The following is a 12,065-nucleotide window of genomic DNA, read 5'->3' as shown; positions in this document are numbered from 1 at the left end:
GAAGTTGAAGGATATTCATTCTAATGAAACTTCTGGTTTCTGGAAGTTTAGACCTGTGTCCTTTAACATCCCATAGAATTAGAGAACAGGGCACAAGCCTATGAACTACAAGTTATAGAAAAGAATAAGGACCTCATAATGCAGAGTCCTAAGGCAGAACATCTAGGGAAGTAATAAGCTAGCAAGGCAGAGACACTTAGCTCCTCTTAAAGGCTTAACTTGAAACTCTGAGCACAGTAAAATGGTCAGAGTCTGCCAGGGCATTGGGAAGTTGTCCATAAGGAGTTGGATCTCCTATGAATAGAAGGCTTTCCGAGAAGTGAATCCTGAAAGACAGTAAAATGGCTAGCAGAGTCATTATGACAAATTGTCAACATGAAGGTGAAATCTAAGATCAGCTATGCCATCGGGCAGTAAGGATGCATTGATTTAGGATCATCAGCTATGGGAACATCATTACTGATTGTGCGACTTCAGTGTGGCAATCAGACAGTTAGGAAGCTATGCATGGTAATAAATGCATATCTGGAAATGGCTTACTGATTGGTGCTCAAGTTACAGTTTTAAGAACCTTAAGTGATGTGTTGCTGTGATTGTTGTTAAAATACATAGGCTGAGATAGACTGCTTGCCTACTTAGCATTTGAGAGACTTTATGTTTTAACACACACACACACACACACACACACACACACACACACACACACACACACACACACACTGATACAAGCTAGCCAATGAAATCAACTCTCAACTATGGAATGAAAGAGAATTGGTCTGTCTCAGCTTGGCATGAGTGAAGGATGGGGAGAGATGTGCCCTTTACAATATCTCTTTTTATTTCATATATTATTTTCATTAGATGATCTCAGTTTCCATAAGGATACCTAGCAAAAGTTGAAAGGCATCAACGTAAATGCAAAGCTGATAGGAAATGATGAAATGTATAAAAATGTACAAAGCATGATGTTCAGCATTTCCTGGAATATCACTAAGTAGACAAAGAGATGCAGCTACAGTAAATTTCAGATGCTAGAATCCAATCATGGCTTTGTTAGTCTTCAATATAGTGCAGATGACATTCACAGAGATTTAGGGAGTAATTTTCTGCTGAAAGGAACCGTCTCCCTCTCACTCCCATGTAGCTTTGAGTATACAAAAGATAGAAGCTGAGATCTGTATATGAGAGAAAGCAGGCAGTGTTTGTCTTTCTGGGCCTGGACTACTTCACTTAACATTTTCAGCTCTATTTACTTTCCTGAGAGCAGCATACTTGTCTTTTCTTTGCAGCAGAATAAAATTCCACTGCACACATGTCCTACATGTCCAATATTCTTTCATCGGCATCTAGGCCTACTCTTCTATGAACAGAGCAGCCATAAACATAGATGAGCAAGGGTGTAGACCCAGCTGTGGTATAGCAGGGTCACATAGAAGATTTATTTTTAGCTTTTTGAGAAATCTCCACACTAATTTCCACAATGGTTATGGATGCATATACATTACCAACACAGGATGGGTTTCACTTCCCCACGCTCCTTCCAGAATTTGTTATCATTTGTTTTCTCAATGAAATCCATTTTGACAGGGCTGAGATAGGAATCTCAGAGTGGCTTTAATTTGCTTTTCCATGATGGCTAAGGATATTGAATACTCTAAAAATATTTAATGGCCATTTATATTTCTTCTGTTGAGATTTTTCTGTTCAGCTCCTTAATCCATATTCTTTATTGAATTATTGTTTCTTGTTTATATTTTTAGCTCTTGGTATAGTACATATATTAATCCCCTGTTAGCTGTATAGATGGTAAAGATTTTCCCAGTGTGTATGATGCCTCTTCACTTGGTTAACTGCTTCTGTTACTGTACAAAAGCTTTCAAATTTCATGAGGTCCCATTTGACAATTGGCCTGATTTTCTGACTGTCTGGAGTCATACTCTTCCCTAGTCTTTCCTCTAGCAATGTTCAGAGATTTGGATCTTGTCCCAAGGTCTTTGATACATTTGGAATTAATTTTTGAGCAAGGTGAGAGATGGGAAACAGTCTTATCCTTCTACCTGTGTATTCCCAGCACCAATAGTTAAAGAGCCTGGCTATGCTCCAACATGAATTTATGTCAGTCAACAATCAGGTGGCTACAGCTCTGGAGGTTGTGCCTGCCTTTATTACTTTGGCTCTGAACAAGTAGAAATCAGATATGCTAACACCTCCAGCATTATTCTTCTTGTTCAGGGTTGCTTGGCCAACCCAATACTTTCATGCTTCCCACTGAATTTTAAGGTATGTTTTAAAGGGGATTGCATTGAATCTAGAAAATATTTTTGCTAAGATAGCCATTTTCACAGTATTGCTCCTTTTAGTCCATGAGCACTGGGAGAGGAAGGTATTTCCACCTTCTAGTACCTTCTTCAATTTGTCTCTTGAGGGCTTTTAAGTTTCTATTAATCATCATTCACTCCTTTGGTTAGGTTAAGCCTACTGTATTTCTGCAGCCCTTTTGAATGTAATTGTTTATGTAGTTTTCTCCTTGGATGCTGTGATTGGTACATAGGAAGAATACAGAATTTTTTGTTTTGTATTCTTTTTATACTGCCACTTTTCCTAAAGTATTAATTAGTTCTAAGAGGTTTTGTGGAAGTAGTCTTTAAGGTCTCATAAATAGAATCATAGTATCTGTAAATCAGGATACTATGATTTCTCCCATCATTATTTATACACCTTTCTCTGCTTCTTTCTCACTGCTCTAAGGCTTCTAGCATGGTACAGAGAGGGCTAATATCCAATATATATATATATATATATCAAGAAGTTGGGCTCCCTATTAAAAATGGGGCACAGAGCTAAACAAATAATTCTCAACTGAGGAATATCGAATGACCAAGAAGCAACTAAAGAAATGTTCAACATCCTTAGTCATCAGGGAAATGCAAATCAAAACAATTCTGAGATTCTACCTCACACCAATCAGAATGGCTGAGATAAAAAAATCTCAGGTGACAACAGATGCTGTTGAGGATGTGAAGAAAGAGGAACACTCCTCCATTATTGGTGAGATTGCAAGCTGGTACAACCACTCTGGAAATCAGTCTTGCTGTTTCTCAGAAAATTGGACATAGTACTACCTGAGGACCCAGCTACACCACTCCTGGGCATATACCCAAAAGATGCCCCAACATATAACAAAGACACATGCTCCACTATGTTCATAGCAGCCTTATTTATAATAGCCAGAAGCTGGAAAGGACCCAGATGCCCTTCAACAGAGGAATAGATACAGAAAATGTGGTACATCTACACAGTGGAATACTACTCAGCTATTAAAAACAATGACTTCATGAAATCCTTAGGCAAATGGATGGAACTAGAAAATACCATCCTGAGTGAGGTAACCCAGTCACAAAAGAACACACTTGGTATGCACCCTCTGTTAAGTGGATATTAGCCCAAAAGCTCAGAATACCCAAGATACAATTCATAGACCATATGAAGCTCAAGAAGAAGGAAGACCAAAATGTGGATGCTTCAGTCCTTCTTAGAAGGGAGAACAAAATACTCACAGAAGATAGAGGGTGGGAGGGGCTTGGGAGGAAGAGAGGAGGGAAAGGGGGAAGTGGGGAGGGGAGAGCAGGTTCAGGTATGGGAGGAGATAGGGATGATATACAGAGGGCCAGGAAACTAAACAGAGGTGTGTAGCAATAGGAGATCGGGAACTGGTCATAGCCACCAGCAAGTTCCAGATGCCAGGAAAACAAGAGGCTCCCAGGACCCAACAGGGATGAGATTAGTTAAAATACCCAACAAAGGGAAGGGAGAACCTGTAGAGACCATATTGAAAGGTGAAGGGGGAAGGATGGGCTAAGGAGGTTCTAGGGGGGAAATTGGGAAAGAAGATAACATTTGAAATGTAAATACATAAAATCTCCAATAAAAACAAAGAGGAAAGGGTCATCATCCTTGTCTTGTGACTGATTTTACCAGAAACACTAATTATTCCACCTAATAGTGGCTATAGGTTTGCCATATGTAACTTTCAGTATGTTATGTTCCCTTTATTTCAAGTTTCAATTTTATTAGGAAGGGATGTTGGATTTTGTAAAAGTTAACTTTTCTGTTTCTGCATCTATCAAAATGAACATGTAAGAAGGATTTAGCTCAGTGGTAGGGCACTTGATGCATGAGCCACTTAATTTATATCACTTATTGACATAGGCATATCGAACCATCCTTGCATCTGTGGAATAAAGGCTATGCAATCAAAATGAATGCTTTTTTAAAAACTGTTTTTTTTTTTAAATTTTATTCGCAAGTATTTTGCTAAGAATTCTCTCACCTATGTTTATCAGAGAGATTGGTTTAGAATTTTCCATTATGGTTGTGTCTTTATCTGGTTTTCAGTTTGCAAAGAGAGTTTAGTATCTTTCCTCCCTTTATATAGAATTATATAGAATGATGTGAGAAACATTGGTTTTGCTCTTCCCAGAGTCTGGTAGAATTCAACAGTGAATTCATATTGTCTTAGAATTCTTGTTGAACAGAAGTTGTTTTTTTTTTCTTTTTAAATAACCATTACTATTTTTATTCTTGTTGCTTGTCAGAGGCCAGATTATTATAAGATTATTTATCTCATCTGGGTTTAACTTTTGTATGCCACACACACCTAGACACCCATCTGTTTCATTTAGGTTTTAAATTTTAGTAGACTATGTGTTTTTAAGGTCCGTCCTCTGAGTTTTTGAGTTTCCTGAATATCATCTTATTAACTCCCCTTTCATCTTCCATCTCGCTTTTATTTTTGGATAAAGGTTTGCCAACCTTGTTTATCTTTCCAAAGAACCAACTCTTTGTTCAATCAATGTTCAATCTTCTTTTTATATTTTCCCATTTCTTTAATTTATTCTGTTTTTTCTTTAATCTTCTTTTTACAGTCCAGTGGTTATCTCCCTCCTTGTCTGCCCTCTGACTGTTTAATTATTCCCTTCTATGTACTGATTTTTGGTTTACCCTGTTCCTACTTGTCCAAGGCCCTATAGTATATCATTAAGTTATTTATTAGGAATCTTTGTGAATTTTTTCTTGTAGGCACTTAGACTTTTAAACTATATCTCATTGTATTTCATTGTATCTCATAGGTTTGGGTCTATTGTATTTTCATTCGTTTCTGAGAAATTCTTTGTTTCTTTATTAATTTTTTGATGACCCATTCATTATTCATTCAATAGTGTTTTATTTAATATTTGTGAGTTCATACATGTTCTATAGTTTCTTGTGGTGACATGTGATTTTAGTCATTATCTGACAGAATAGGAGGAATCATTTGAATATTAATATATTTCTTAGTATTTGTTTTACATCCTAATGTATGAGGTATTTTAGAGAAAGTAAGTGGCATGCTGAGAAAAATGTATGGTTTGCAGTGCTTGGATAGAATTTTCTATAGATGTCTATTAAATCTACTTGAACAATGATTTAATATTTTAAATGTTTTACTTTTACTTTTTTTTTTCCTTGCTATGACCAAACTTTATTTTAATCTTTTTTTTTTTATTAACTTGAGTATTTCTTATATACATTTCAAGTGTTATTCCCTTTCCCGGTTTCCGGACAAACATCACCCTCCCCCCTCCCCTTCCTTATGGGTGTTCCCCTCCCAAACCTCCCCCCATTGCCACCCTCCCCGCATAGTCTAGTTCACTGGGGGTTCAGTCTTAGCAGGACCCAGGGCTTCCCCTTCCACTGGTGCTCTTACTAGGATATTCATTGCTACCTATGGGGACAGAGTCCAGGGTCAGTCCATGTATAGTCTTTAGGTAGTGGCTTAGTCCCTGGAAGCTCTGGTTGCTTGACATTGTTGTACTTTTGGGGTCTTGAGCACCTTCAAGCTCTTCCAGTTCTTTCTCTGATTCCTTCAACGGGGGACCTATTCTCAGTTCAGTGGTTTGCTGCTGGCATTCGCCTCTGTATTTGCTGTATTCTGGCTGTGTCTCTCAGGAGCGATCTACATCCGGCTCCTGTCGGTCTGCACTTCTTTGCTTCATCCATCTTGTCTAATTGGGTGGCTGTATATGTATGGGCCACCTGTGGGGCAGGCTCTGAATGGGTGTTCCTTCAGTCTCTGTTTTAATCTTTGCCTCTCCCTTCCCTGCCAAGGGTATTCTTTTTCCTCATTTAAAGAAGGAGTGAAGCATTCACATTTTGATCATCCGTCTTGAGTTTCCTTTGTTCTAGGGATCTAGGGTAATTCAAGCATTTGGGCTAATAGCCACTTATCAATGAGTGCATACCATGTATGTCTTTCTGTGAGTGGGTTAGCTCACTCAGGATGATATTTTCCAGTTCCAACCATTTGCCTACGAATTTCATAAACTGGTTGTTTTTGATAGCTGAGTAATATTCCATTGTGTAGATGTACCACATTTTCTGTATCCATTCCTCTGTTGAAGGGCATCTGGGTTCTTTCCAGTTTCTGGCTATTATAAATAAGGCTGCGATGAACATAGTGGAGCACGTGTCTCTTTTATATGTTGAGGCATCTTTTGGGTATATGCCCAAGAGAGGTATGGCTGGATCCTCAGGCAGTTCAATGTCCAATTTTCTGAGGAACCTCCAGACTGATTTCCAGAATGGTTTTACCAGTCTGCAATCCCACCAACAATGCAGGAGTGTTCCTCTTTCTCCACATCCTCGCCAGCATCTGCTGTCACCTGAGTTTTTGATCTTAGCCATTCTCACTGGTGTGAGGTGAAATCTCAGGGTTGTTTTGATTTGCATTTCCCTTATGACTAAAGATGTTGAACATTTCTTTAGGTGTTTCTCAGCCATTCGGCATTCCTCAGCTGTGAATTCTTTGTTTAGCTCTGAACCCCATTTTTTAATAGGGTTGTTTGTTTCCCTGCGGTCTAACTTCTTGAGTTCTTTGTATATTTTGGATATAAGGCCTCTATCTGTTATAGGATTGGTAAAGATCTTTTCCTAATCTGTTGGTTGCCGTTTTGTCCTAACCACAGTGTCCTTTGCCTTACAGAAGCTTTGCAGTTTTATGAGATCCCATTTGTCGATTCTTGATCTTAGAGCATAAGCCATTGGTGTTTTGTTCAGGAAATTTTTTCCAGTGCCCATGTGTTCCAGATGCTTCCCTAGTTTTTCTTCTATTAGTTTGAGTGTGTCTGGTTTGATGTGGAGGTCCTTGATCCACTTGGACTTAAGCTTTGTACAGGGTGATAAGCATGGATCGATCTGCATTCTTCTACATGTTGCCCTCCAGTTGAACCAGCACCATTTGCTGAAAATGCTATCTTTTTTCCATTGGATGGTTTTGGCTCCTTTGTCAAAAATCAAGTGACCATAGGTGTGTGGGTTCATTTCTGGGTCTTCAATTCTATTCCATTGGTCTATCTGTCTGTCTCTGTACCAATACCATGCAGTTTTTATCACTATTGCTCTGTAATACTGCTTGAGTTCAGGGATAGTGATTCCCCCTGAAGTCCTTTTATTGTTGAGGATAGCTTTAGCTATCCTGGGTTTTTTGTTATTCCAGATGAATTTGCAAATTGTTCTGTCTAACTCTTTGAAGAATTGGATTGGTATTTTGATGGGGATTGCATTGAATCTGTAGATTGCTTTTGGTAAAATGGCCATTTTTACTATATTAATCCTGCCAATCCATGAGCATGGGAGATCTTTCCATCTTCTGAGGTCTTCTTCAATTTCTTTCCTCAGTGTCTTGAAGTTCTTATTGTACAGATCTTTTACTTGCTTGGTTAAAGTCACACCGAGGTACTTTATATTATTTGGGTCTATTATGAAGGGTGTCGTTTCCCTAATTTCTTTCTCGGCTTGTTTCTCTTTTGTATAGAGGAAGGCAACTGATTTATTTGAGTTAATTTTATACCCAGCCACTTTGCTGAAGTTGTTTATCAGCTTTAGTAGTTCTCTAGTGGAACTTTTGGGATCACTTAAATATACTATCATGTCGTCTGCAAATAGTGATATTTTGACCTCTTCTTTTCCGATCTGTATCCCCTTGATCTCCTTTTGTTGTCTGATTGCTCTGGCTAGAACTTCAAGAACTATATTGAATAAGTAGGGAGAGAGTGGGCAGCCTTGTCTAGTCCCTGATTTTAGTGGGATTGCTTCAAGTTTCTCTCCATTTAGTTTAATGTTAGCAACTGGTTTGCTGTATATGGCTTTTACTATGTTTAGGTATGGGCCTTGAATACCTATTCTTTCCAGGACTTTTATCATGAAGGGGTGTTGAATTTTGTCAAATGCTTTCTCAGCATCTAATGAAATGATCATGTGGTTCTGTTCTTTCAGTTTGTTTATATGATGGATCACGTTGATGGTTTTCCTTATATTAAACCATCCCTGCATGCCTGGGATGAAGCCTACTTGATCATGGTGGATGATTGTTTTGATGTGCTCTTGAATTCGGTTTGCCAGAATTTTATTGAGTATTTTTGCGTCGATATTCATAAGGGAAATTGGTCTGAAGTTCTCTTTCTTTGTTGGGTCTTTGTGTGGTTTAGGTATAAGAGTAATTGTGGCTTCATAGAAGGAATTCGGTAGGGCTCCATCTGTTTCAATTTTGTGGAATAGTTTGGTTAATATTGGTATAAGGTCTTCTATGAAGGTTTGATAGAATTCTGCACTAAACCCGTCTGGACCTGGGCTCTTTTTGGTTGGGAGACCTTTAATGACTGCTTCTATTTCCTTAGGAGTTATGGGGTTGTTTAACTGGTTTATCTGTTCCTGATTTAACTTCGATACCTGGTATCTGTCTAGGAAATTGTCCATTTCCTGAAGATTTTCAAATTTTGTTGAATATAGGTTTTTATAGTAAGATCTGATGATTTTTTGAATTTCCTCTGAATCTGTAGTTATGTCTCCCTTTTCATTTCTGATTTTGTTAATTTGGACGCACTCTCTGTGTCCTCTCGTTAGTCTGGCTAAGGGTTTATCTATCTTGTTGATTTTCTCAAAGAACCAACTTTTGGTTCTGTTGATTCTTTCTATGGTCCTTTTTGTTTCTACTTGGTTGATTTCAGCTCTGAGTTTGATTATTTCCTGCCTTCTACTCCTCCTGGGTGTATTTGCTTCTTTTTGTTCTAGAGCTTTTAGGTGTGCTGTCAAGCTGCTGACATATGCTCTTTCCTGTTTCTTTCTGCAGGCACTCAGCGCTATGAGTTTTCCTCTTAGCACAGCTTTCATTGTGTCCCATAAGTTTGGGTATGTTGTACCTTCATTTTCATTAAATTCTAAAAAGTTTTTAATTTCTTTCTTTATTTCTTCCTTGACCAGGTTATCATTGAGTAGAGCATTGTTCAATTTCCACGTATATGTGGGCATTCTTCCCTTATTGTTATTGAAGACCAGTTTTAGGCCGTGGTGGTCCGATAGCACGCATGGGATTATTTCTATCTTTCTGTACCTGTTGAGGCCCGTTTTTTGACCAATTATATGGTCAATTTTGGAGAAAGTACCATGAGGAGCTGAGAAGAAGGTATATCCTTTTGCTTTAGGATAGAATGTTCTATAAATATCCGTTAAGTCCATTTGGCTCATGACTTCTCTTAGTCTGTCTACATCTCTGTTTAATTTCTGTTTCCATGATCTGTCCATTGATGAGAGTGGGGTGTTGAAATCTCCCACTATTATTGTGTGAGGTGCAATGTGTGTTTTGAGCTTTAGTAAGGTTTCTTTTACATATGTAGGTGCCCTTGTATTTGGGGCATAGATATTTAGGATTGAGACTTCATCTTGGTGGATTTTTCCTTTGATGAATATGAAGTGTCCTTCCTTATCTTTTTTGATGACTTTTAGTTGAAAATTGATTTTATTTGATATTAGAATGGCTACTCCAGCTTGCTTCTTCTGACCATTTGCTTGGAAAATTGTTTTCCAGCCTTTCACTCTGAGGTAATGTCTGTCTTTGTCTCTGAGGTGTGTTTCCTGTAGGCAGCAGAATTCAGGGTCCTCGTTGCGTATCCAGTTTGTTAATTTATGTCTTTTTATTGGGGAGTTGAGGCCATTGATATTGAGAGATATTAAGGAATAGTGATTATTGCTTCCCGTTATATTCATATTTGGAAGTGAGGTTATGTTTGTGTGCTTTCATTCTCTTTGTTTTGTTGCCAAGATGATTAGTTTCTTGCTTCTAGGGTATAGCTTGCCTCCTTATGTTGGGCTTTACCCTTTATTATCCTTTGTAGTGCTGGACTTGTAGAAAGATATTGTGTAAATTTGGTTTTGTCATGGAATATCTTGGTTTCTCCATCTATGTTAATTGAGAGTTTTGCAGGATACAGTAACCTGGGCTGGCATTTGTGTTCTCTTAGGGTCTGTATGACATCTGTCCAGGATCTTCTGGCCTTCATAGTTTCTGGCGAAAAGTCTGGTGTGATTCTGATAGGTCTGCCTTTATATGTTACTTGACCTTTTTCCCTTACTGCTTTTAATATTCTTTCTTTATTTTGTGCGTTTGGTGTTTTGACAATTATGTGACGGGAGGTGTTTCTTTTCTGGTCCAATGTATTTGGAGTTCTGTAGGCTTCTTGTATGCCTATGGGTATCTCTTTTTTTAGGTTAGGGAAGTTTTCTTCTATGATTTTGTTGAAGATATTTACTGGTCCTTTGAGCTGGGAGTCTTCACTCTCTTCTATACCTATTATCCTTAGGTTTGATCTTCTCATTGAGTCCTGGATTTCCTGTATGTTTTGGACCAGTAGCTTTTTCCGCTTTACATTATCTTTGACAGTTGAGTCAATGATTTCTATGGAATCTTCTGCTCCCGAGATTCTCTCTTCCATCTCTTGAATTCTGTTGGTGAAGCTTGTATCTACAGCTCCTTGTCTTTTCTTTTGATTTTCTATGTCCAGGGTTGTTTCCATGTGTTCTTTCTTGATTGCTTCTATTTCCATTTTTAATTCCTTCAACTGTTTGATTGTGTTTTCCTGGAATTCTTTCAGGGATTTTTGCGATTCCTCTCTGTAGGCTTCTACTTGTTCTCTAAGGGAGTTCTTTATGTCTTTCTTGAAGTCCTCCAGCATCATGATCAAATATGATTTTGAAACTAGGTCTTGCTTTTCTGGTGTGTTTGGATATTCCGTGTTTGCTTTGGTGGGAGAATTGGGCTCCGATGATGCCATGTAGTCTTGGTTTCTGTTGCTTGGGTTCCTGTGCTTGCCTCTCGCCATCAGATTATCTCTAGTGTTACTTTGTTCTGCTATTTCTGACAGTGGCTAGACTGTCCTATAACCTGTGTGTCAGGAGTGCTGTAGACCTGTTTTCCTGTTTTCTTTCAGCCAGTTATGGGGACAGAGTGTTCTGCTTTCAGGCGTGTAGTTTTTCCTGTCTACAGGTCTTCAGCTGTTCCTGTGGGCCTGTGTCTTGAGTTCACCAGGCAGGTTTCTTGCAGGGGAAAAATTGGTCCTACCTGTGGTTCCAAGGCTCAAGTTTGCTCGTGGGGTACTGCCTAAGTCCTCTCCGCTGTGGCAGCAACCGGGAAGATCTGCGCCGCTCTTTCCAGGAGCCTCCGTGCACCAGGGTTCCAGATGGCGTTTGGTGTTTTCCTCTGGCGCCTGGATGTGCACAGAGTGCAGACTCTTCTGGTTTCCCAGGCGTGTTCGCCTCTCTGAAGGTTCAGCTCTCCCTCCCACGGGATTTGGGTGCAGAGAACTGTTTATCCGGTCTGTTTCCTTCAGGTTCCGGCAGTGTCTCAGGCGCAGGGGTCCTGCTGCTCCCGGGCCCTCCCCTACGGGAACCCAGAGGCCTTATACAGTTGCCTCTTGGGCCAGGGATGTGGGCAGGGGTGGGCAGTGTTGGTGGTCTCCTCCGCTCTGCAGCCTCAGGAGTGCCCACCTGATCAGGCGGTGGGGTCTCTCTCCCACGGGGTTTGGGAGCAGAGAGCTGCTGCGGTCCGGGATCCGCAGGTGTGGGCTTACTTTTACTTTTTATTATTTAGTAATTTCATTGATATATGATAGCATTAATTTATATGTGTTTTTTTCTGTTCATTTTGTCATTGAAGTTGCCTGCTACTATTTTTTGGGCTTAAACTCTGGCTTTAT

General features: G+C 39.3%; 1 protein-coding gene across 5 annotated transcripts in view; it reads right to left on the bottom strand.

The window, feature by feature from the left end:
• Adamtsl1 (ADAMTS-like 1) overlaps positions 1-12,065 on the bottom strand; it is a 398,736-nt gene that overhangs the window by 307,772 nt on the left and 78,899 nt on the right.

This window comes from Rattus norvegicus, chromosome 5, assembly GCF_021556685.1.
Source record: "Rattus norvegicus strain SHRSP/BbbUtx chromosome 5, alternate assembly SHRSP_T2T, whole genome shotgun sequence".
Classification (NCBI taxonomy): domain Eukaryota; kingdom Metazoa; phylum Chordata; class Mammalia; order Rodentia; family Muridae; genus Rattus; species Rattus norvegicus.
Note: the sequence above shows the minus strand (reverse complement) of the source record. Positions and strands in the feature narration are given on the sequence as shown.